This window comes from Hylobates moloch, unplaced genomic scaffold (genome assembly GCF_009828535.3).
Source record: "Hylobates moloch isolate HMO894 unplaced genomic scaffold, HMol_V3 SCAFFOLD_5, whole genome shotgun sequence".
In the NCBI taxonomy this organism is placed as follows: Eukaryota; Metazoa; Chordata; class Mammalia; order Primates; family Hylobatidae; genus Hylobates; species Hylobates moloch.
In genome coordinates, this window is record NW_026652280.1 from 128,440,611 (window position 1) to 128,464,909 (window position 24,299).

Here is a 24,299-nt window from a genome sequence, read left to right on the forward strand (position 1 = left end):
TATTAAATAATCCTTTGGGCTTTACATAGATACTGGGTATAATAATCAAATAGCATAAAATGCCAAAATATAATTGTCAAGATATACTAGGGAGTGGTAAAGATATGGAAACATGTTAAATATTATCTGTCATGTATATTAAAAGAGACATAGGGGTGGAAAGCCAGTGCTATGAAAAATAAGTGCTAAAAACATGGCAAAGTTCAGGAAATTGAGGGTCCATTGTGGTAATCTAGAGAGCTTTCATATGGATGTACTAAAACTTAAGACAGACCTTAAAAGAGAGGCATTATTCAGATAGGAAATAGACATTTCAAGTGAAGGAAGTGGCAGGTGCTATGGTATAAAGTGTGGACAAAACACTGTAAAGGTAGAATAAATAAGGGATTCTTAGAATAATGGGTAGAATTCTAACTCTTTCTATCATAGAATTTAAGGCTGGGGAGGAATTACATGTACTATCATCATTATTCTTGGTCCATCCTTTCATATTATGAGTAAGTCTGAATATCAGAGAAGTTATATTATTTGACAATGATTACAAAACCAGTTAGAGACTGCGTAAAAAATATAATCCACTTCTCTTAATTCCTACTCTAATGCTTCTTCCACTATCCTGCATGACTTTCACATTCACTGGACATGATGGTGGAAGAAGAGGTAGCAAAAGTAGGAGTCAGATCTCTTAAGCAGATAAAGCATTTGCATTTTGTTCTTTAAGTAATGGAGAACCTCTAAATATTTTAGAGCACTATAGTGATATCATGGAAATTATATGTTAAAAAGATTAATCGGAAAGCAGCGTACCAAGCGTTAAGGATCAGGAAGAGTACATTGGAGGTTTTGCAGTTGTCCAGGTCTGAAACGATAAGGGCCTTCACTAAAGTGGCAGTTGTTAAATGTGGGAAAAAGAGGGGGTGGAATATAAGCAATACATCTATAGGACTTGGTAACTGGCTTGAAGAAAGGAGAATTTGAATTCAAATTAGAGTATATACATATACATACATGTATGTGTGTGTGTGTGTGTGTGTGTGTGTGTATCTTATGATAAGCGGGCAAAAGCCATAAGGGACTATTAGAGTACGAATAGACAGGAAAATGATGATTTTGTTTTTGACAGGTTTTGTTTGGGTTAAATCTGTGACACTCAAATGCAAACATCCTCAGACAGTAAGAAGTGTTGGCTGTGTTAAAAGAATAACAAAAACGAAGATAGATTTGAAATGAAATGAGAGCTCTGAAGCAAAACCTAGAAAAACAATAGTAGTAGACCACAAACAGTGCCTTGGGACAAAAGTGCATTGAAAGAGCATGGGGGCTTCTAAGTAATAAAAGGACAAGTGCTATAAACATTTGGGAGCTCAATAAAAATTGATTTATTTTTCAGCATGTTACTAGGGTAGAGAAAACTGTATTATCTTGAGGTAAAACTACAACACTAGAAGGATCTGCTCTTCATAAAGACATTTTACAATTCCAAATGTCTCTTCCATCTGTCACTAAAGTGGGTGGAACATACTGTACTGTCTTAGAAATTTGAGGGCATTTATATAAAAAGTACTTGGGCAAATGGCAATTTCTACCACAATAGAAGCATATGTAGAATCGTATAGTATTCTGTAAGGCTCAAAGAATTTTCCTTCACTGTAAGTTCACTAGATCAGTAGTCACAATCTGAAGGAGATAAAGGAGTTTCTGAGTCATATTTATGTTCAGGACATAAACCCTTTATTGCATTCAGATGAATGGGAAAGGAGTTGGCAGCAGTACACAGGGAAGACCAGGCATGGCTGTTTCTAGGGTGGAAGTTTTGGAACTGAGGAGGAAAAACTAATGTACAGATTTGCCTCTCTTAGAGAGGGTTGTGATATAGAGGAAGCTGCAACCTCAGCACGCTGGTGCGGGGCAGGCAGGACCTTGATCCTGGCAGACACTTCCAGTCTCTCTCTTGACTTTCCCAAGTGATAGTGTAGTTGGCCTTCCGTTTCTTTCCTTAAATTGAGGGTTTCTATTCCAAGCCATTGAATGCACCTTAAAATTCAAGTGCAATGTAGATCAACATATATGAGGAGAAAATAGAAAAAGGAAACACTGTATTTCTGGTCTTTACTTCTTTTTGATTAAGTTTGGTCATTTATAAATTTTTGTTATAGCCAGATATGGTGGCTCACGTCTGTAATCCCAGCACTTTGGGAGGCTGAGGCAGGCAGATCACTTGAAGCCAGGAGTTTGAGACTAGCCTGGCCAACATAGCAAAAACCCGCCTCTACTAAAAATACAAAAATTAGCAGGGTATCGTGGTGCTTGCCTGTAGTCTCAGCTACTAAGAGAGTTGAGGCGGGAGAATCACTTGAACATGGGAGGCGGAGGTTGTAGTGAGCCAATACACTCCAGCCTGGGAGACAACTTGAGACCCTTTTTCGAAAAAAATAAATAACATAACATAAAAATAAATTTGTGTTACTTCTGCTGCTTTCATTTTACTTCCTTTTGAATTTCGAAAGCATTTTGTATGAAGCATTTAAAAAAAAACTGAAAATTTGACCCACTTTTACATAAAGTTCTCATTTTATTTTTCCCTGGAAACTAAAATTAGATGTTTGGATTTTTTTTTTTTTTTAATAAACACAAACATTCACTAGTGAAGTTTGTACATGAGCAACAACTTCTGTTTGGTATTTGGCACTTTTCCCCCCTCTGATGAGTCACATTTGTATAGCTGAATTTAGAAACAATTTACTAGAAACATTGCCAATCTTAATATTATGCTTTTAACATTTTTTTAAAACCACTGATTTAAAATAGTAGAAAAAGATCATGACAAGTAAAAGTGACACAGGAGAAATAGCTGGAATCACCTCACTTTTCTCTTTGGCAGCAAAATGACAGGTGAATCATAGAGAGACCTCATTCACATTTGATAAGCTCTAGATCTTAAAGGATATTCTAAATGCCTTTCCACTTATTTCTGATGGAATGGTAACTATACAGTAGGTGTTCCATAAATACTTGTAGAATAAAAGGAGAAGGGAATCAATATCTCTTAAATTTTTTAAACTAGAGATATACAGATTGAGTTTTCCTTTTAAAGACATGAAACTCAAAAAATTTAAATGAAAGCTTTGTCAGGTGTAAATCTTACAATGAAAATTTTTGCTTGATGCCAAGTCCAATGTGCTGCCAAATTCACTTATCTATGTTAGCAACTGTATTTTTTTAAAGGGAAAAAACACCTTATTTAATATACCTTTTATTCATCCACTTGTTCTTAAAATAAGACCCTGCAGATTGATGAGTGACTGGCAGCTCTGCATTAAACTAGAAGTCGGAGACTTCCACTCATGTCTCATTATGTACCCAAAACACCACAACCTGCCATGGAACCACACAGCCACAGTTGGCCATGGCACAGGCTCATTGCACACTCTAAAATGATAGCAGGTGGCTGTTAGCTGAAATCAAGGGCTAAAATTATCTTTACAATTGTGCCTTGACCCTGTGCCTACAAATATAAGAAGCAATAATTGTGTATATGAGTTATAAAAAGGTATCTCTGGGGCTTAAATTTTTATTTTCAGTGGTTGTGGTTTATGTATTTATAATCATGTGTATGTGTAAGCTTTGTTTTGAGAGATACATGATAGACAGATAGATAGACAGATAATAAATAAATAGATATTTAAAGTTAGCAAAAGGTTTTAGACATTATTTCCCTTTAGGATATACCTGTCAATTTGGCTTCTAAAGCTAGGTTAATGTCTGCATTTGGTGTTTTTCCAATTTATAGCAACAACAGTAGAATGAGCTTTCGGATTCTCACATAGAGAGAGTCACACAAATCAGGAACCTTAAGTCCAGAAACCTTTTGTGCTGCCTATAAAGTATAGACCTAGTGTTTCAGCAACTGTGGAGCTGTCATCAGCAAGAGAGGAAGGCCTAGAAGGAAAAAGAATGAATATTCATACAACAAATGCCGCCCAGAGAAGCTAGGAAAATAACTGATAAACCAATATATTTGGCTGAGGTATTACACATGATTGAAAGAAAAAGACATTAAAATATGGATGGGTGGAAGGCATTTCAGGAGGAACTAGTCACCAGATGGTAAGTAATTATAAAGCTCTCGTTCTTTGTATTTGTAACTTAGAAAAATGGTCATAGTGAAAGGATCTCTGAGAAGGATACTTTATTTTTAAGGGATCCTCAAATAAAGAGTAAGTTCATGTTGATTCCGAACAAAAGGTTAAGCAGCACACTTTGGATTCTTTATATCTAAGGTGCCAAGTTCTTTAAAAATTAGAAAATAGGAAAAGCTATACATATTTTAATTGTTTATGGAGTGAAATAGCACAAAACAAAAGAGAAGTAAACCACAAATTTACCTAGGGATGCCAGAAGCTTGTTTTCCACAGAGAGTTTTGGCCCAAGGCATTTTAAAATTAACTGACTGGGTCAAGGGAAAAGTACTTTATAGCCTGCACTAGCTAAAACTGATCATAAACATGTTGGTGATAGCATAATAAACTTACACTCAAAGCCACTAGGCCAAGTAACTAGATTCTGAAAGTTACATTATACTTTGGCCTAGAGTTCATAAGCAAGTAACACACTGTGGACTTTATTTCCCAGAGAGTTTGAATCAACTTGGGGGCCATATGAATTTGTGAAGGGCATGCATTATGGGGTTCAAGGTTCATATGATGCCAGTTTAGAGGAATTAAGTCATAGTCAAAGATGGTAAATTTATTTCTGAAAATCATAGTGGTGAATTGTATTACAAAATGATTTATTTAATATGAAATTTATAGTTCAAGCTACTGTGTATGCAGCAACCTAAATTCAGAGGAAATAACCTGCTCCTACCTCCCAACTCTGTCACTTTCTCTGGAAAAGCCACCTGCATTTCTAGAAGAGTGCCATATGTTTATACACAGAAAGAGACAAGGGCCTTTAGTGGTATGCACATTTTTCATGGGCAGTCTGGAGGGAAGGAAGGAGTTCGGGATCTTGTTACTGCCACCTGCTCTTTCCCTACACAGGTTGGCCAAGGGTCTGGCCTGGAGTCTAGCACCTGAAAGTTCAGCTCTGCTCAATTCTTGTATTCTGGAGACTCTACCCAACAGTTTGTAGGGACCACCTTCCAGTAACAATGGTTATTATGGTTGGGAAATTCCCCCACTTTCCTCCATACCTTTTGTGCCCAGGGTTGCACAGAGCCCTGATGGCCCTGGATTATGTGGCTGTGGTCATCAAAGTAATATCCATCACACTTCTATAGTCTATCTAATATCTTCTTATAGACCTCAATCCTCTGATAATCAAACCAATCTATACTAGAAGAGAAGCCCAGCCCCAGGTCCTTTTCTCAAATTTGGTATTTGTTTCTGGTGTCCTTGTATCTATTCAAATCCCGATGTGATGCTGAAATCTGCCATTCACCAGAAATCCAACAATTGTGTCCTACCCTCCCTTCTCAGATTGGGCTCCTTTGGAGAACACCTCTAGCCTAGAATTTATAAAAATTGGCTATTGGCCTTGCCCTGATGACTTGGACTGTTGATCTCTAGAAAATATCTAGCTGTTCAGAGTCTTTTTAAAATTCCCACTGAGACAAGTATCCCCTTTCTCTATTCATTCACTTGAAACTCCCAAGACATTTTGGAGTCAAAGTCAGCCCAGTCATATCAAATTGAAAGTCAGTAAAACCAGGTTTTGATGCTGACTTGCTACCAACTGTGCAACCTATAGCAAGTTTCATAAAATTCTGGAGCTTCAATTCAATTTCCTCATTCACATAAGCACTAAATTCCCAATGAAGTTCCCCCCGATTTCCAAAGTCCTTTGATTTTGTGACTACGTATCAAAGGTTAAGAATAGCTGTAAGAACTAAACTCTTAGTAAAAGGCTTATTTAAGTTGATGTTCCTTAGAGGTGAACAAAAACACCAAAGGAAGTTTCCTTTGAATGTATACAGCCAAATAAATCTAAGCATGACCTGAATTTTTTTAGAAACATGATTACAGGCATCACTGTCCTTTGTATTTGAACAGAGTGCTACTGATAGTGATTGCTATGTCTGTGGATAGGAAACTAGAAACAGCTAAATGTGCTAGAAAACCCTTTTCAAACACACTGAAAGGGTAATCTTATTTGCAGAGCTTATCACTGAAGGTAACTTTTGCTATATTATGAACCACCTTTCCCTTCTATTACTGACCATCAAGTAAATCTGTCTGAAGCTAATATTTGCAACTGCCCGAAGCACTACATGATTGGAAACAGTTTCTCAATGTGCCTCAAACGGAATTTTAAAAATATTTTTAATAGAAGTGTTACATTCATCTTATTATTAATGGCATTATCATTATTAGTATTCAACTGTCTCGCTTATAGTCATCAATAATTTTAAGTCTAACTAAGCCAGAGGTTTAAGCCTAAGTAAATAAGACAATTGCTTGAAATATACCAGCTTCACTGATATCACAGAACCCAGCACTCTATAAAGTTTTTGGAGTAATTGAGAAGATTATCAAAATTGAGGTGCTTAGTTCACAGCTGTCATAGAATTAGCAACCATTCTTCCATTTTTATAGACCCCAAAACACTGAAATCATTTTAACTTTTTATTTTATTCATTTCAAAAAGGAAGATATACGCATCAGTTAAGTCTCACTAACATATTTAATCTTCATATCAAATGTCATTTAGCGATGAGGTAACTGAGTCTCTGATAAGTTAAGGCATTTGCTCCAAATCACACAGCTAAGAATACCAGAATTTTTTTAAAAAGTAGATTTAATTTCTTAAAAATCTAAAACCTGTTTTTTATAAGTTATCATGAAATAAAATTCTGGATATTTGACAAACTGGGGAATTATTTGTAGACAAATTGTTACTCTTCTTAAATTTTTTATGTTTAATTTCTGTGGGTACAGAGAAGGTACATATATTTATGGGGTACATGAGGTGCTTTGTTATAGGCATGCAGTGCATAATAATCACACCATGGAAAGTGGGTATCCATCTCCTCAAGTATTTATCCTTTGTTGTGCAAACAATCCAATTACGCTCTTTTAGTTATTTAAAATGTACAATTGAGTTATTATTGACTATACTCACCCTGTTGTGCTTCAAATATTAGGTCTTTCTATCTATTTTTTGTACCAATTAAGCATCTCCACCTCCCCCACCCCACCCTTCCACTACCCTTCCCAGCCTCTGGTAACCATCCGTTTACTCTCTATGTCTATAAGCTCAATTGTTTTGATTTTTAGATCCCACAAATAAGTGAGAACCCTGCAATGTTTATCTTTCTGTGCCTGGCTTATTTCATTTAACATAATGCTTTCCAGTTTCATCCATGTTGTTGCAAATGACAGGATCTCATTCTATTTTATGGCTAGATAGTACTCCATTGTGTATATGTACCACATTTTTCTTTATCCATTCATCTATTGATGGACACTTAGGTTGCTTCCAAATCTTAACTATTGTGAATAGTGCTGCAACAAACATGGGAGTGTAGATATCTCTTCCATGTACTGATTTCCTTTCTTTTGGGCATAAACCCAGCAGTGGGACTGCTGGATCATATGATATCTCTGCTTTTAGTTTTTTTGAGGAAGCTCCTCCAAACTGTCCTCCATAGTGGTTGTACTAATTTACATTCCCACTAACAGTCTACGAGGGTTCCCTTTTTCTCCACATCCTCATCAGCATTTGTTATTGCTTGTTTTCTGAATATAAGTGCCAGAGTTTTTATTTTAATGGAAGTCTACCTAAATGCAAAATCTCAATTTACAACCAGCCTGTGATTTTTTCATTTTGCTTATTCACTTACAGATTACTCTTTAATTACAGAAATGGAACTATACCAGATTATGAGAAAATGGAGATCAGCAGTACAGAATCCTTGCCCTTCAAGAGAACACAGTCTACATGGGGAGACATTTAGCAAAACACTTTTCACCACTGTGTGGTAGGTTCTATGAAAGAGCAGCACAGCAAGCCAGGGAAGCACCATGGGAGGAGGGATAAAGGATGCACCTAGCTATGTCTTCAAAGGTTGAGAAAATGTTAGCCAGAAGTAGCAATAGAAAAGTGTGTGAAAGCATGGAGACTTTACAGAGAGTGGTGCTTGTAACCAGTTCTGTATTAGAAGAGCAAAGAGTACACACTGAGAAAAATGACTTGGAGAACGAGGATGGGGTCTAGAGTACATATACAATAGTGATAAGTTTCAATGTTATTTTGAAAGCAATAATGAGATGCTAATGGATTTTTGTTAGTCATGACAGTACGGAGAGTAGTTTTCAGGAAAGAAAATTAAAATAAGGTCTGCTTACGAGCACGTATAAGTCAGTCAGTTAATTAAATAATTAGATCCTGAATTCACCAAGAGGCAATGAACATATAAGCTCATAAGGTTAGGAGAGTGGACATATTTGATGGAGGTTAAAATATTACAATGCGCTGGGTTCAGTGGCTCATGCCTGTAATCCCAACACTGTGTGAGGCTGAGGCAGGTAGATCACAAGGTCAGGAGATTGAGTCCGTCCTGGCCAACATGGTGAAACCCCATCTCTACTAAAAATACAAAAATTAGCTGGGTGTGGTGGTGCACGCCCATAGTCCCAGCTACTGGGGAGACTGCGGCAGGAGAATCGTGAGCAGAGACTGCACTACTGCACTGCAGCCTGGTGACAGAACAAGATTCCATCTAAAAAAAAAAAATACAATGCACAGGATTTGGATAATGAGTAAATATGAATGAAAGAAGAGGGGAGATAAGAAAGACATTTTCATGTTTCTAGTTAGACGAGGTAGAGAACCTAGGTAGAAAATCAGCTTTGGAGGTGGGGGTAGCATGTTCTATTATAAGCAAGTTAATTTTGAGGTAATCATGGGATCCTAAATACAGGCATAGGCATAGAAAACAAATTTATTTAAAGTATTTGAATGTTACAGTCTAGTGCAAAGTTAGTTCTGAGAATCATTGATACATAGGTGTAGATGGTGAAATGGTTTGGCTCCGTGTCCCCACCCAAATCTCATTTTGAATTGTAATCCCCATGTGTGAGAGATGGACAAGATGTGAGGTGATTAAATCGTGAGGGCAGTTTCCCCCATGCTATTCTTGTGTTAGTGAGTGAGTTCTCACAAGATCTGATGGTTTTATAAGGAAAATTTCCCTGCTCTTGCTTTCTCTCTCTCTCCTGCTGCCATGTGAAAAATATCTTTGCTTTCCCTTCACCTTCCACCATGATTGTAAGTTTCCTGTGGCCTCCCCAGCCATGCAGAACTGAGTCAATTAAATCTCTTTCCTTTATAAATTTCCCAGTCTCAGATATTTCTTTAGAGCAGTGTGAAAATGGACTAATACAGAAGGATTAGGCAATAATTTATTAGTGAGAAAATAGTCAAATATATAATCCTAGGAATAGTAACATATGCTTTTTTTTTCTTTTTTTTGGAGAAAAGAGAGCTGTTAAGAGATAAATACAAGTAATGGTAAGAACAGACCCACCTCTAACATTTGCAGGGCCCAGGACAAAAGCACAAAATGGGTCTATACAAGATTCGACCCTTTTCTCTTCTCATCCATGACTCCATCCTGCCATTTGTGCATGTTATGTGGATAGTGGACAACCCAGTCTGTAAATACAAGTTCCATTACAATCCCTTCCCTTGCAAATGCCACTCTTTGCCACAGTTTAGGCCAAGGAAATATGCATTTTGGTAGCATAGTTGCCCAAGTAGAACAGATTCAAAGAAGAGGATAGTTTAGTCCTAGAAGCAGGCTCAGAGCCATTTGGTGGCACAAGTACTTGGAGCACGTTCTGAGGGTAGGAGGAAAGCTCCAGATAGGTGTATCTCTTTGGTCCTTAGACTCTTCACCTGTTGAGAAGGACACATCAAAAAAGGGGCCCAAAGAGTAGCCTCTAGTGCATGAAAACAAGGGAAAAGTGCCCCAAATGGCCTGACTTAACCGGTAGTATTGGGTGGGATGTAGACATTTTTTTACAAAGCCATGGAAAGAGAAGGCTCCAAGATATTAAAAGGCAACAGAGATGGCAAGTAAAAGACAAGTTAAAAAGTGTTCATTATTCGCAAAATTAATATTTGATAATGTTAAGGAATTATTATTTTTTGGTGTGATAATTGTATTGTTTATTGATTTATCTTTTCTGTTATGCCTATAGCACTGGGCTTGTTTCTCTGTAGATTACAGCTACCCCTAGAACTATGACAGCGATATCACTCTTCTGAATTAGACAATGTCTGCTGGTTGAATTTTTAATGCTCATGACGTGACCACAAAATCCAGCATCTGTGACAATCAAACGTAACAATTAGTAGGATTTAATTTTTAAAAAGAGAAAAAGTAGGAAACACACACATACACACATACAACATAACTTCCAAGGACAAAATCTGTCATAGTGAGACAGATGGCAGATTATTTTCTAGGATTTGTGTCTTTACCCTAAGTGATGTACCTTTACTGATGTCAAAAAAGAAAGACAAGTAAAGAAAAAAAGATCCTAACAGTTTATGGGGTTGATAACCTGACTTATGTTCCTTCTGAAGTGCCTGGCTTAGTGCGCTATGCATAGTAGATACCCAATAAATATTTGTGAATGATATTTGAACCCACTGGAGATAACAGAAGTGCTTCCCATTCAGAAGGATGCACTACTTCTAAGTATGCCATAATAGGAAGCTATTCTAGAGTGACCAATAGTTTTGGTTTGCCTTGGTCTTTACCAGTCATCACAATGGAAGTCCCACATCCTAGGAAACCCCTTAGCCCTAAGCAAGCGAGGACAATCGCTCATTCTATGTTTGACCTACATATTAGGTGTACCTCAGAAATGTTTTTCACAGAGAGTATTCTTTAGGAAAGATGCCAGATTCACCAGATGAATTCATCTTTTCTCTTTCCCAAAACCCAAAATGAAAGAAGAATATATATATATATATATATATATATTTTGATTTAACACATTATATCACAAAGAAAATCAGCAGTCAGTCAAGCTATTTCAAAAGAAGTTTTAGAAAGCAGAAAATAAGTAGAGAAATAGCTACTGCTTCAACAGGGCAAAGCAGACTACAGGGTAATGCGAGCTAAGGGGACATGAGCTTTGAACCCCTGAAAGCTTCAGGACTTTGAGGCACCAGGTAAAGCAAAGTGGGATTAAGGTGCAGGTTTAGAATGGGGAAAGTATTGAAAGCCTATATACTGGAGAATCAGATAGCAAGCTTCTTTCTTCACACCAGATAGTGATCTGATGAATGATAACCATCCTTCCCTGCCCAACACACCCACAAAAGGGAGGAGGTAAATTTTCCAGATAAATTGAAACAAGATGTTCAGAATTTAGGGAAACTAGATGTGGTAAACAGTAAAGGTAAAATTTCAGGTTGACAGAAGGGTCAAATGAAAATCTGCATATCAACAGGAAACACCATATTGTCACTCCCTCCACCACTTCCTAAAAGACAGCAGTCTATCAGTCAAGAATCAGACTAGACAAGGACATCTCCTGACATCAAGGACTCTGTATCTACCTCTCATATGCCCTTTCTTAGAAAGCTGTTAGAGTAGTGTACTTTATCCACCTTTATTGGATAAAAGTGAAAAGAAGCTAGGATGACAACTGTGTGGCATGCCTAAAAATTAACCTGTAATTAACACAGATACAGATAAAAATAATTTTAGAAAGATTTTAAAATCTATAATTAATACAGATTTGAGTAAAATGAAAGATTTTTAAAGGGAAAAGTGGGATTAACATATTTTGGTATTTTTGAGCTTTTGGAAAAATAGCGATAATGTATGATAGCATATATAAAGTAATTTGAAATGTTCAAATATATATAGTATAGTGCACATGTGAAAAATAAGACATTTTGTAATTGCAGGAAAAAATGTAAAAGAAATGAAATAGATTCTTAATACATTATTTTCTCTGCAGTAATATTTATATAATCAAAATAATGTAAACTATTGTTTTACCTAAAAATTATTAGAGTACGAAACTCCAGAGGAGAGTGGGTGATGTGGGAATGTGTAACAGAGCTAAATTATCAATCAGCATAACAAGAAAAGCCTAGATGGATCTGAAAACAATAACTTAGGTATGGTGAGCACAAAGCCCTTTTTGGACTTAGAGATATGAATTTTAAAAAGCCCAAATGACTGAAGGAAGCCAAGCAGTCAACTTGATGGGGTTGGGTAATGTGTGAGCCTGCACAGAATTTCAGGCAGAGTGAGCCTGGTAATCATGCCCTGGAAGAAGAGAATTTGATATGGAGTCCAGGCAGCTGGGCAGGTTTGAGGTGAGGGTAGAGCTGTACAGAGAGGTGAAATCTTTGAGGGTTGTGTCAAGTATATTAAAGATTTTTATTTTAATCCTAAGAGAATTTAGAGAACATCCATCAAATCAGCAGTACACAGAATGTGATCTGAAGACCCCTGAAGGTTCTTGTGCCTCTTTCAGAGGGTCCCAAAGGTCAAAACTATTTTCATAAGTAATACTAAAAAGCTATTTATCTTTTACCCACTTTCTCTCACAGTGTATGTTCACAGTGGAGCCTTCCAGAGGCTATGTAAACTATGATGTCATTTCTCAGATGACTATATGCATATTTGTATTTACTAAGGTCATAATCTTAATGTATAGATATCTGCATTTTCAAAGATTAATTCAGTTTGTTATCAGTACTTTTACTGCGCTCTTACTAATTATTTTTTGTTATACCTGCTATAATTTTTGTAACCCCATTACCTTTCAACAAACTATTATTTTGAAATCCTGAAGTTTTCCTTGCACCTATGCAGAAACACACAAAGAACTAAAATTACTTTCATGTCTTGTTTTGCATTAATATTTTTTAGTTTTGAAAACTTCTCAAAATTATTTTTTTTCAAAAGTGTTACTGTCTTACAGTGAAATAATATTCTGTTCTAAAATTTAAAAAACTTATTTATAATATATTTTTATTATATTTTAGGATAGATCATTGACTTTTAAAGGGAGATTTAAAGACTTGCTTTCTTAACCCATAGCTGTGCTAGTAAAGTCTAAAGATGCTAAAAAGATAAAACTGACATATCAGAGAGTTCTCTGACTCACAGAAGAGAGGAATGTACTGCAAATAAATAGAGCAAATCTGTAAATAAGAAATAAAACTATGATAAAAGCTATCTTTTCCTCAGCATTACTGATGTGTTTTATGCAAGAGAACTTTTGGAATAATATTTGGTGCTAGTAAAGTTGTGGCATCATTTTGAGTAGAATCAGAGTTAAAAGGAAAAGGAATTGAATATTTTATACGTAGGTAAGATAAACTCTTTAAAAGCCAAAACTTGCTCACTACTTTTTAGACCAGAAATGAAAAATCCACTAAAACACCTTACAGATTAAGTTATATTTTGTATTGGATGGAGACACACATACAATCGTTGAAAGACTAACAAAGCCCTGTAGAGTTGACATTGCTGAAGATCTCTGGATGAAAAGCCAGTAAAAGAGGGCTGGGCACGGTGGCTCACTCCTGTAATCCCAGCACTTTGGGAGGCCGAGGCAGGCAGATCACTTGAGGTCAGGAGTTCAAGAAGAGCCTGACCAATATGGTGAAACCCCATCTCTACTAAAAATACAAAAATTAGCCAGGCATGGTGTAAGGCGCCTGTAATCCAAGCTACTTGGGAGGGTGAGGCAGGAGAATTGCTTGAACCCAGGAGGCGGAGGTTGAAGTGAGCCAAGATAGAGCCACTGCACTCCAGCCTGGGCAACAGAGAGAGAATCTGTCTCAAGAAAAAGAAAGAAAAGAAAAAGAAAGTCAGTGAAAGAAATCGTGGCACTGTCACATTCCAACAGTATAGTAGTTTGTTGAAGTAAAGACTTAGGTGCAAACATGAGGACTGAGTTTATTTCTCCTCTGAGAATTGTACTTTTGCCTTATGAGTAGACCAACCCTCAGATTTGTTAGGTTATTGTTTTGCTTGCAGGCATCTAATATCAGCACCAACTAATCATTGAAGAAAATTTATTGCATTTTAATTTATACCATTTGTGAAGTGATATTTATACCGTTTGTGAAATATTCAGAGTTGAATACGTTTTTCTAATCTCATGGTTTATTCTAGAAAAAGCCATATCACTACTTACACTGTTGTGCAGAAGCAATGGAAGGAAGCACATTAGCATGAACAAATTGAGGCTGCTGCTCTGAACTATACTAGTAGTGACTGCATTCTCCCAGGCACTTCCAAGGGGAGTGGAGAGCCAGTGTCATTTAAGAATGTCTTGTTAAAGAAGTAAAAATGATCACTCCCATTAAATATCAACCGTTAAGCTCTGTTTTTTGTTTGTTTGTTGTTTTTTTAGCGAAGTATGATTGTTGCCTTGAGGACAAGCATTTGTGCAATTATTTGAGTTGCAAGCTGAACTAGCTGATCTTTTCACAAACTCAATTTTTACTTGAAAGAAAGATTGATGGTCAAACTATGGTTATTTAGAATTGGTATGTGACAGATATTTTATGAAAATGCACTGAGCCCATCATTTCAAGAAAAATACTAATTGTTATAAGTGATAAAACTAGCAGTTTCAAGTGAATGTTGGAAAATTTATATCTACTACCATGAGCTTGACAACTTCCTAATATGTAAAGACTTTTCATATGTGTGGTAGTAATATTAACACACATGATATTTTGATGTTGTATAATGAAATGTATCAATGTTTAGGAGATCTATGTAACTCAGTAAGCTAGTCTTTTACAAATGAATGCATGATATAAAATCATTCATAAGTAAAGGATCCATTCAAAATGCTAGACAGACCAATGAATTTTAATACAACAGGACAAAAAGTTCATTGATATGTTTCCAGATTCCACAATGCAACTACCTTTTAAGAAACATTTGTCAAGTTTTGGTGTAATATCAAGAAAGAATACCTGAAAAGGCTATTAAAATACTCCACTATTTTCAAACTATCTTTCAAAAACCGAATTTTCTTCATATGCTTCACCTAAAACAATATATTGAAATAAATTGAATGCAGAATCAGAGAGATTCTGCATTCGTATGAGAATCCAGCTATCTTATGTCAATCTAGAGCTTAATAATATTTGAAAAATATGTAAAACAGTGCTGCACTTGTCACTACCAGTTTTGGAAAATACAGCTGTTTTTCATTTAAAAAGTATTTCTAATTTGTGATGTGCTTATTGCTATTTTAAAATGAATTCATAAATAACTTTTTAAACTTCTCAGTTTCAATTTCTAATGCATCCACAAAAATGAAAAGGTTTTGGGGTCTCTCAATAATTTTAAGAGTATGAAGGACTCCTGAGACCAAATCATTTAGAAACCAATGCATTAAACTTTTTATACAAGGGAATCTCATGTAAGAACAGGTTTATGTGAGATAGAGTGGGATTAAGGAATATTCATTAAGAGGCCCTTGCAGTATCCCATTAAGAGATGAAAGTAAATTAGGTTGTTGTTTGTGGAGATTGAGAGTAGTAGACAGATTTGAAAACTACTAAGTGATAAGTCTAACACTTGGAGAAGAACAGGATATGGATTGATAAAGGAACATGGTTGAGGAAGGCACCGTGTTGAGGAAATACTCTCAGGTTTGCGATTTTCTTAAGAGAACGGACCATCTTTCAATCTACAAAACACAGGAAGCAAACAAGAATAAGGAATGGGAGACAGATTTTAATTTTTGGTATATTTCATTTGAATTTCCCCTGTTTAGCCATCTAAATTGTATACACTTTACCCAATAATTGATATCAAACTAAAATTTACTTGGAAAGGGCCTTGAGTTAACAGATACAGCAATGCAACTTGGAATTCTGAAGATTCGTTTATAAAAGATAAAAATTTTTGAGCGCCGAGGCTAGTAAGTGGCAAAAATTGCTAGTTGGACTTGTTAGCTATAAAACATTTTCTCATTAATTATGTGGTTCTTGCATTTTTTCAATGAACTTTTCCCCACAACTGCTGAGAGTGTGCTCTTTTCACATTCTGACCATGAGATATGATGTGGGTGGGATAATCATCGTGTTATCTTTAGTAATGCATTCTGTTATCCTGACAAATTAAATGAATAGCTGACAAATTCACACTGCTGGTAACTTTACTTTTGCAAATTATATAAAATATTTCAAAATACAATTATGGTACACTACTGATAGGTCATTATGGTCAGCAGCATCACTTAGCACCAGATAAATAGCAAGGGATTGTCACAAAACATTGATGAGATTTGAAACTGTAGTTTTTCTTAAACAAGTTCAAAATTAATGTCAAATAATCCTTTGTCTACCCTGAGGACAACCCCACAACTTCGTATTTATCTTATGTGGCTGCATTAGCTTACTGACTCTCTGAAAACTACCAACCTTAGTGAGAGACAAAAAGGGAAACTATGCAGGAACTAACAAATAGCCTGCTTAGTGCATTCCAGACAATCATGGTGGGCATTTATATGTGAGAAGAATGAAAAAATAAATGGCAAATGCATTCCCCCTTAATTTCCAGGGACTGCTATCTCTGTTGAAACCCCCTGTGTGGATGTGTTTGTACACACACATGAGTTATATGCAGGAACCTTTTTCATTAAGGGTGCGGTGTTTTTCATGCTAGTGCAGCACCTATCTATCTTCTTTCTGGCAGGGCTGTCTGCTTTTCAGTCAGCATCTGACTAAAGATCAATGAGAGAAAGCTTTTTGAAGGTGCTTTCAGGTCCTGCGGCAAGGGAGATGATCAGAAAGCTGCCATAAGCTTCAGACCCACTTGACAAATTAGGAACTATTTTGGTGCTCTATAAACTGCTGTCACATCAGTTACAAACACTAATTAGAGATACAATACTTTGATAGTTAAAGTGTCCAGTGCATTAAATACCACTTTTGCTTACTGCAATTAGCTTATACATTGACTTACACTTCGGACTATAAGACAGTCAGATTAAAATGCATCGACCATTATTAAAAAATTTATAAGGTAAATATGAGCTAACCATCAAATAGCTTTTTCCTGTTGCCCTTTGACCCTTCCAGATCTTATTTTTCAATGCTTTTGCACACAGTTTTTTTTCAACCAGCTTTCATTTGTCTGGGCTAAATGTCATACCTTATGATGGCCAATCATCCAACATCAATTAATCAAATTCTGCATCCTGAGAATGAGGTGTGGAAAGAATACTGCCTCTGGTTTTTATAAAGCAATTAGCCATTGAGCCATTATGGGATCCAGCAGTCCCAAACACAGAGAATTTTATGCTTTTTCAGTGCAGTCCCAGTGATAGGGCATTATTGATGAATTGGCATTTAAAAATCCATCCTGTTGATTTTTGAAAAACTAAAGTTTTTGTAATGACATTTCCATCTTGGTAGCAGGATACGTCTGCATTTGAAAAAAAAATCTTTTGCAATAACTGACAGAAGTGGTGTGTTTTTAACACAAGAAAACAGTGGGAAAAAATATCAGGATTTTGGTGCTGATTATCTCTAGAGTTCCAAGAATACTTCTTTTTTTTTTTAACTTTGTGTGTGTGTGAGTGTGTGTGTGTGTATTTATGTTGGGAGGATATATCTGAAAACTTTTCTAAGATGAAAAAGTGTGTGAAATATAAAAATCAACTTATTTATTATGCATCTTTGAGATGGCATACGAAGCATTATTTAATGTATACTCTGGCTTCCGAAACAAACTGATGACTTTTTCCTTCCCTTACCTACCCAATGCAGCTTCTAGTGCAGTATTTTTCAGGGAATTGCTCCAATAATGTCTGTTCAAGAATAGAAGGTGATGCAATAATAATTTATGCATGAGTATGAAATAGAGGTAACACAAATTCACTCAAAAATAAAAAAGTGAGTCAAATTAAAAGGTGTTTTAAAAAAACAAAACTTACAATAATAGGTTAGATGGATAGAGCTCAAACTATTTTCCAACTATCTTGTGTGTGTACCCACACCTCACAAAGAGGAAACTAACTCATCCATTTTAAGTGCCTAAAAATCAAACATTACTTAATTTCATGGAAACAAGCTCTGGGATCCAAATCTCTCTATTCTCTTCCCACTTCAATTTATAGCAGGGAGGCAGCATATGGTGGAGGACAGCTGAAGGCCTGCAAGTCACCTCTGCAGAGGTGGTTTCAATGGCAACCCATTGAAACTCAGTCTAGAAAATGGATGTAATAATACTCATCACTTCTCTACTTCAAAGAGGGCTGGAAGGATTAAAGAGCTAGCATTCCAAATTCAAATTCACATTTTCCTGTAAACCTCAGCAGAATTCTTTGTCATCCCAACAGAGATGATCTGAGTGAGAAGTGCCATTAAGGAAATAGTAGCACACTCAGAAGAGCTCCAGGGGAATTCAGAAGAGCTCTGGCAGAAGTTCCGGGCTAGATGTAAACTCAGCCCAGTGCTCACAAAGCACGTTGAAATTCTCAAGTGATAGGCACTACGTGGGAACAAATCATTCTTAATTTAAGAGATAAATATGGCATATCCAGAACTAATAATGAAGGGGCAGGAATAAATACAAAACTATAATGATTATGATCATTTATCCCTAAATCTCATGTAGTCTCTCAGTGACAGCTGTAAATATTAAGACAATTGTTGTCTGCCCTGCATTATATACAATGCTGGCAATGTTCAAGGTTTCTGGTGTTGCTCTCACTGTTCCTAAAACAATAGCAGACTAAGAAGATTGATCAGCCTCCAATAACCCAACCCTCTTTCAGCCCCTACAGAAACATGCTAGTTATAGCCTTAGCAATTAGGAAAAGATCCTGTGATTTCCAACCTGTGTACCTGCTCCATATATGCTTCCTTAGCTATATATTCAAAGGGCAAATTGTATACACAGGATCAGGTCACCGGAGTTTAATGTCAGAGATCACACTATCTGCACCTTTGAGAATAATGAAGTCTGCAATGAAGGAATAATTCTAATCCACTTTTTAACAACTTTGCTATGTAATAATTTTTAGCAAAATGTTATTTTCTCCTAATATCAGTTTTTGTTTCAAAAGACACTTGCTGTAAAAGATTATTTATTCAACATACTAAGGTTGAAATTATAAAATATTTTAAAGAACAGAATAATCTCTACCTATAAGTTGGATTTGCATTATGAATCTTGTAATCTTATGAATGCATTATGAACCTTGCATTATGAATCTTGTAATCTTATAAGATTCGTAACGCAAATCCAACTTACAGGTCTAAGATTAGTACTCTACTAATTGGAACAATGTGGAAGTATATATGGGATGTGACCACAAAGCAATGTTAGTGTTTCGGATTTGTATCAGTCCACTAGTCAACAGTATGGATATAGTCCACCTACCACTTTTGAATCCATCCATTCTCTACTACTATTTCATTGTTATCCTTCATTCTTTCTCATATGCTTTGAGCAGTGACTTGCTAAAATCCAAACACACTATGTCTATAGAATTTTTCTATCTACAAATTTAGTCACCCTAACCAACAGTAATTTGTTGAATCTCATATGAGTTGTTTTCAGTGCTTTAGTTAAGCCATGCTGTTTCTCAGTTAACTGCTTGCTGAAAATTTGTTTGTTTGTTTGTTTATTCTGGAATCTGCTAGCCATTGATAAAATGGGCTTAGGTCTGACAATGTGAATGGGCTTCATCTTTTTTATGCAATGTTTCACCATTAACATAATACATTCCTATATGTTGTAAATGAAATTCATTGAATTTGAGTCATATAGTTTGTACACACAGGAGATTATTAATTGTGATGTAATCTGAGTCTGTTATATTTCTAAGGTGGAAACAGGGTTTAGATTGCTTCGGTGTCTACCTTTTACTGGTTATCACACACTCTTACCACGAATGAGTGGGAAGAGAATAGCTTCAAAGCCACAGGTCAGTTGAACTTGCCTCTTACTACCTGAATGGCTTTAAGCTGTTACTTAAATATTATGAGTATTCCTTTCTTACTTTTGTTCAAATAAAAATATAGTGTATATCTTGAAGGACTTGAGAAATCGATAACTATATCTATATATCAATGTTTTATATATATATATCTTATGAAGTCCTTCAAGATACACACTGTATCTCTATTTGAACAAAATACACACACTCACACACAAACACATACCTCCTATATATCAAAAATATAACAAATGGCAGTTTACTTCTACTTCATTCTTTCCAAAGTTTCTTTCAGTCCAGTTTCAATAAATAGTTCCTCATCGTTTACAAATGATTAAGCTTTTGGTTGGTTGTTCATTCTGAGACAGGGTCTCACTCTGTCACCCTCACACCTCACTGCATCTTTGACCTCCATGCTCAAGCAATTCTCCCACCTTAGCTCCTGAGTAGCTGGGACTATAGGTGTGCACCACCACACCTGCTATTTTTTTTTTTTTTTTTTTTTTTTTGTGGAAATAGGGTCTCACTATTTTGCCTAGGGTGGTCTTGAACTCTTGGACTCAAGCAATCCTCCTGCCTTGGTCTCCCAACGTACTGGGATTACAGGCATGAGCCACCGCACCTGGCCTAGGATTAAGTTTTGACTAGGATTTCCATCTATCATTCACATATTCTCACTTATAAATGAGAGCTAAGTTCTGGATACACAAAAGCATACAGAGTGGTGTAATGGACATTGAAGACTCAGAAGTGAGCAGAAAGTTGGGGAGTAAGGGATGAAAAACTACCTTTTGGGTACAGTGTGCAGTACTCCAGTGAAGGGTGCACTAAAATGCCAGACTTCTCCACTCTACAATTCATCCATGTACCCAAAAACTGCTTGTACCCCTAAAGCTAGTGAAATAAAAAAAATTAAAGATATGCATAAAATTGACAAGGTTCATCAAGTGTTTATTAAATTGTTTTGATTTAAAAAATTACCTCAGAGTCAACAGACTTTTCTATCAAATTTGACTCATTACTTTTCTATTGTTTTCTAAAAAGCAAAGTTTTGGAGTTTGGATGAGTTTCACTCATGAGTACCATAAATCTCTAGATAACAATGACATTAAGAAGAGATCATTGTATTTCTTTTTGATCCAAAGTTAGAGTTTATGTCAAGTTATTCTGTGGCTCTGAGATTCCTACCTCTTTCAGCTTCCCATTCTGTGGCCCTAGGATTCATGGCTCAGAAGGGACTCCCATTGTCACATCCATGTTCCAAGCACTAGATGGAGGGCCAAGAAGAGGCAAGTATGCATGTAAGTGTTTGCTTTCATTTCATCAAATACTTATTACGTACCTACTATGTGTCAAACCTTATTTTAACCTCTGATTATATAACAGTAAAGGAAGCAGATAAAAATATCTGCCCTCCTGAAGCTTCCGTTATAGAATTACCCTACATAAGGAAAATTTCCAGAAGTTTCCACCTGAGATTTCTCCAGCTAAGATTCTATAGAAAATAAAGAGAGATAAAATATAGAGGAAAATCTTACAAAACTCATCATAAAATATAGAAATGAATATTTTCACCTGTGAAGGTATTTTTTTTAATTGTGCTTAAAAATGAGTATTGCTAGAATTCATAATGGAATCATCCACCCAAAATTAATACTCAAGATTAATTTACACAAATAAATCCCAGTAGGTTTCTTTTAAAATTCAGAATATTTAATGATGCACATATACTTTTCAGAGCAAATAAAATTAATCAAAAAGAAAAAGAAAACAGAACAGAAAAAAATCACTCCAACTCAACTGGAAATTTAAAGTGGTGAAGTATTCATTTAATATGTAATGATTTTTATTATAAAATTTTTCAGTCTAAAATGATGTCTTTTGCACATGACCACAACAATCACAAGGCAATGTCATACATCTTAAAACCACTCCCACCAAAACACCAAATACACCTGGCCTGCACAGGTGGAAAAATCTGAATGGATATCACAAGTCCTCAAGCCTTCGTTTATTATTACTTTTTCTTATTATTCTTTCTTTTTCATTGACAAATAAAAACTGTACAAATATGTGTGTACAATATGATGTTTTGAAATATATACATTGTGCAATAGTTAAATCAATCTAATTAACTTATGCATTACCTCACGTATTTATTTGTAGTGTAAACACTTAAAATCTATTCTCAGCAATTTTCAAGTACACAATACATTGATACGAAGTATAGTCACCATGCTGTACAATAGATCTCTTGAATTTATTCCATTGGTCTAACTGAAATTTTGTATCCTTTGACTAACATCCTGTTTGTATCCTTTGAGCTGTATCTCTGTTTAGTTGAACATTAATAAAGATAGATGGTAGCCTGCTAACAAAAGAGAACGCACTAAATTACAAATAAAAATGTAAAATAATTCAAAAATTATTACAATATGGGTTTTAAAGTAAATAGAGTTCAACAGTAAATATAGCTTCTCCATGCATTAGATAGCTTTCTAACAGTTGTTTCTGAAGTGATGTTTTGTATCTAATATCCAGTTCTTAAAAACGCTTCCAATGCCAGATTTGTTTTCTCTTCTTTTATCCCTTCCTTTCTTCCTCTCTTCCTCCATTCCCCCTTTTTCTCTTCTCTCACTGCTCTCTCATTCTTTCTGTCTCTCCAAACTTTCAATATAAATTCAAAGCATCTGTCAAATATAGGGCTTACAGCAGATTCAAGTCTGAGATAGATTCTCACTTCACAAATTCTGTGTAGCGTAGAGACTGTCTTTGGTGATTTACCTAACCACCCTTGGTATAGCTTTCACCAGAATGGGATACTTACATAAGGAGACTCCAAAAACCAGTAAATAAACTTAGTTCCTTCTTTTTTGAATCATAATTCAAATTTTAAAAACTAACATCCTGCCTCTACTATTCACTGGTATGGTGTGGCTGAGAAAGTACTGGACAAGCAGTCAGAGGGTTATTTCCACTGTAGAGAACCATCTATGTAGTTATGTCATCTTAGGGATATTGCTTAACCTCCTTGAACCTCAGTTTCTGCATGTTCAAAATGAAGAAGTTGACTTACTCTACAATTCTATTCTTATAATTCAATATCCTACTTGGGAATATATTCTTTAACAAGAAACAATTTATATGTGTGTGTATGTGAGAGAGAAGGTATCCTAGTCATGGTGCTGGATGCTATTACATAGAGAGTGGCCAGACTCTCCAGACTGTCTATCACAGTTCAGTGTCTGTGGGACTATTTTAGCAATGAATCAACCAATCAAACAAAGTCAAGTGTGCCTTATTATACAGAAAATCAGCAATGACACATTAATAAACCAGGAAACTGCCAATAGCAGGAGGTAGATAATTCTCTGTATAAAATTTTCATGTATTCTTTCTGTTTTTAAAATATTAGACATTTAATGCTATATTTGGAATAATCATCTCTGCTGGTTTTCTATGCATAAGGAATAAGACCTTTATAATCAAAGTGTAGTCTATAAAAGAAACACTTTTTTAGAAAAGCTCAATGATTTTTCAGTCCAGGAAATTCCATTTTATAGATCTGTTGGAACTTTTTTCTTCTATTCTTTTTTAAACACAATAAGCCTAAGAAAATTCATTATTGTTTCACAATTTAATGTTTATATCTGTGTTCCTCATAGTGACTAGCATAGTGCATAGTGTATAATATATTATTAATATTAATAAAAAGTTTCTAAAATAATGATTTTCCCAAACTATTAATGTTTTCCTTAAATATATGATGGAATTTTTTGTACCTGACAATCAAAGAAGTTAGTGAGTATGGTCATCAACAAGTCAAGTATTTTTCCTCAAACTGATGCACTTAAACTGTTTTAACATTGAGAAAACTCACCTGTAATAATATCTGGTTTCTTAAAGAAAAGAGAAAACAGTCATATTTTAGGTTGAAATGTGGGTGGTGAGCAAAGTACGTTGATTGCCATATCTTAAAAATCAAAATAAGAAAATCTGAATTAATATCATAAAATCTAACTTATTCATGCTGGATCAAAATTTTTCAATAAACTATGAATTTAACATTAATTTCTCAGAAAAATAATGATATATATTTCTGGCCAATAGCTGACATCACATATTTAAGTTAGTAACACAAGAAGGATGCCCACTATTACTACAAATATTTACTATTAGTCTAAAATCTCTCAACAAGGCATAATAAAAATATGAAGGGACTTCAAAAAGTTCATGGAAAAATTAAAATAAAAGATAGAAATAAAAATATAAATTTTATTTCTCAACATAAGTTCCAAGTTCAAGACAGTTTTGTTAGTGGTGATACCAGCCATTTAA

General features: G+C 35.4%; 1 long non-coding RNA gene across 1 annotated transcript; it reads left to right on the forward strand.

The window, feature by feature from the left end:
- The first annotated feature begins 3,921 nt into the window (after positions 1 to 3,921).
- LOC131383587 (uncharacterized) lies at positions 3,922 to 21,252 on the forward strand. The gene is made up of 3 exons (XR_009213729.1): positions 3,922 to 4,107; positions 7,864 to 7,981; positions 21,159 to 21,252. It is a non-coding gene; the product is annotated as an uncharacterized LOC131383587 (long non-coding RNA).
- Positions 21,253 to 24,299: the final 3,047 nt, after the last annotated feature.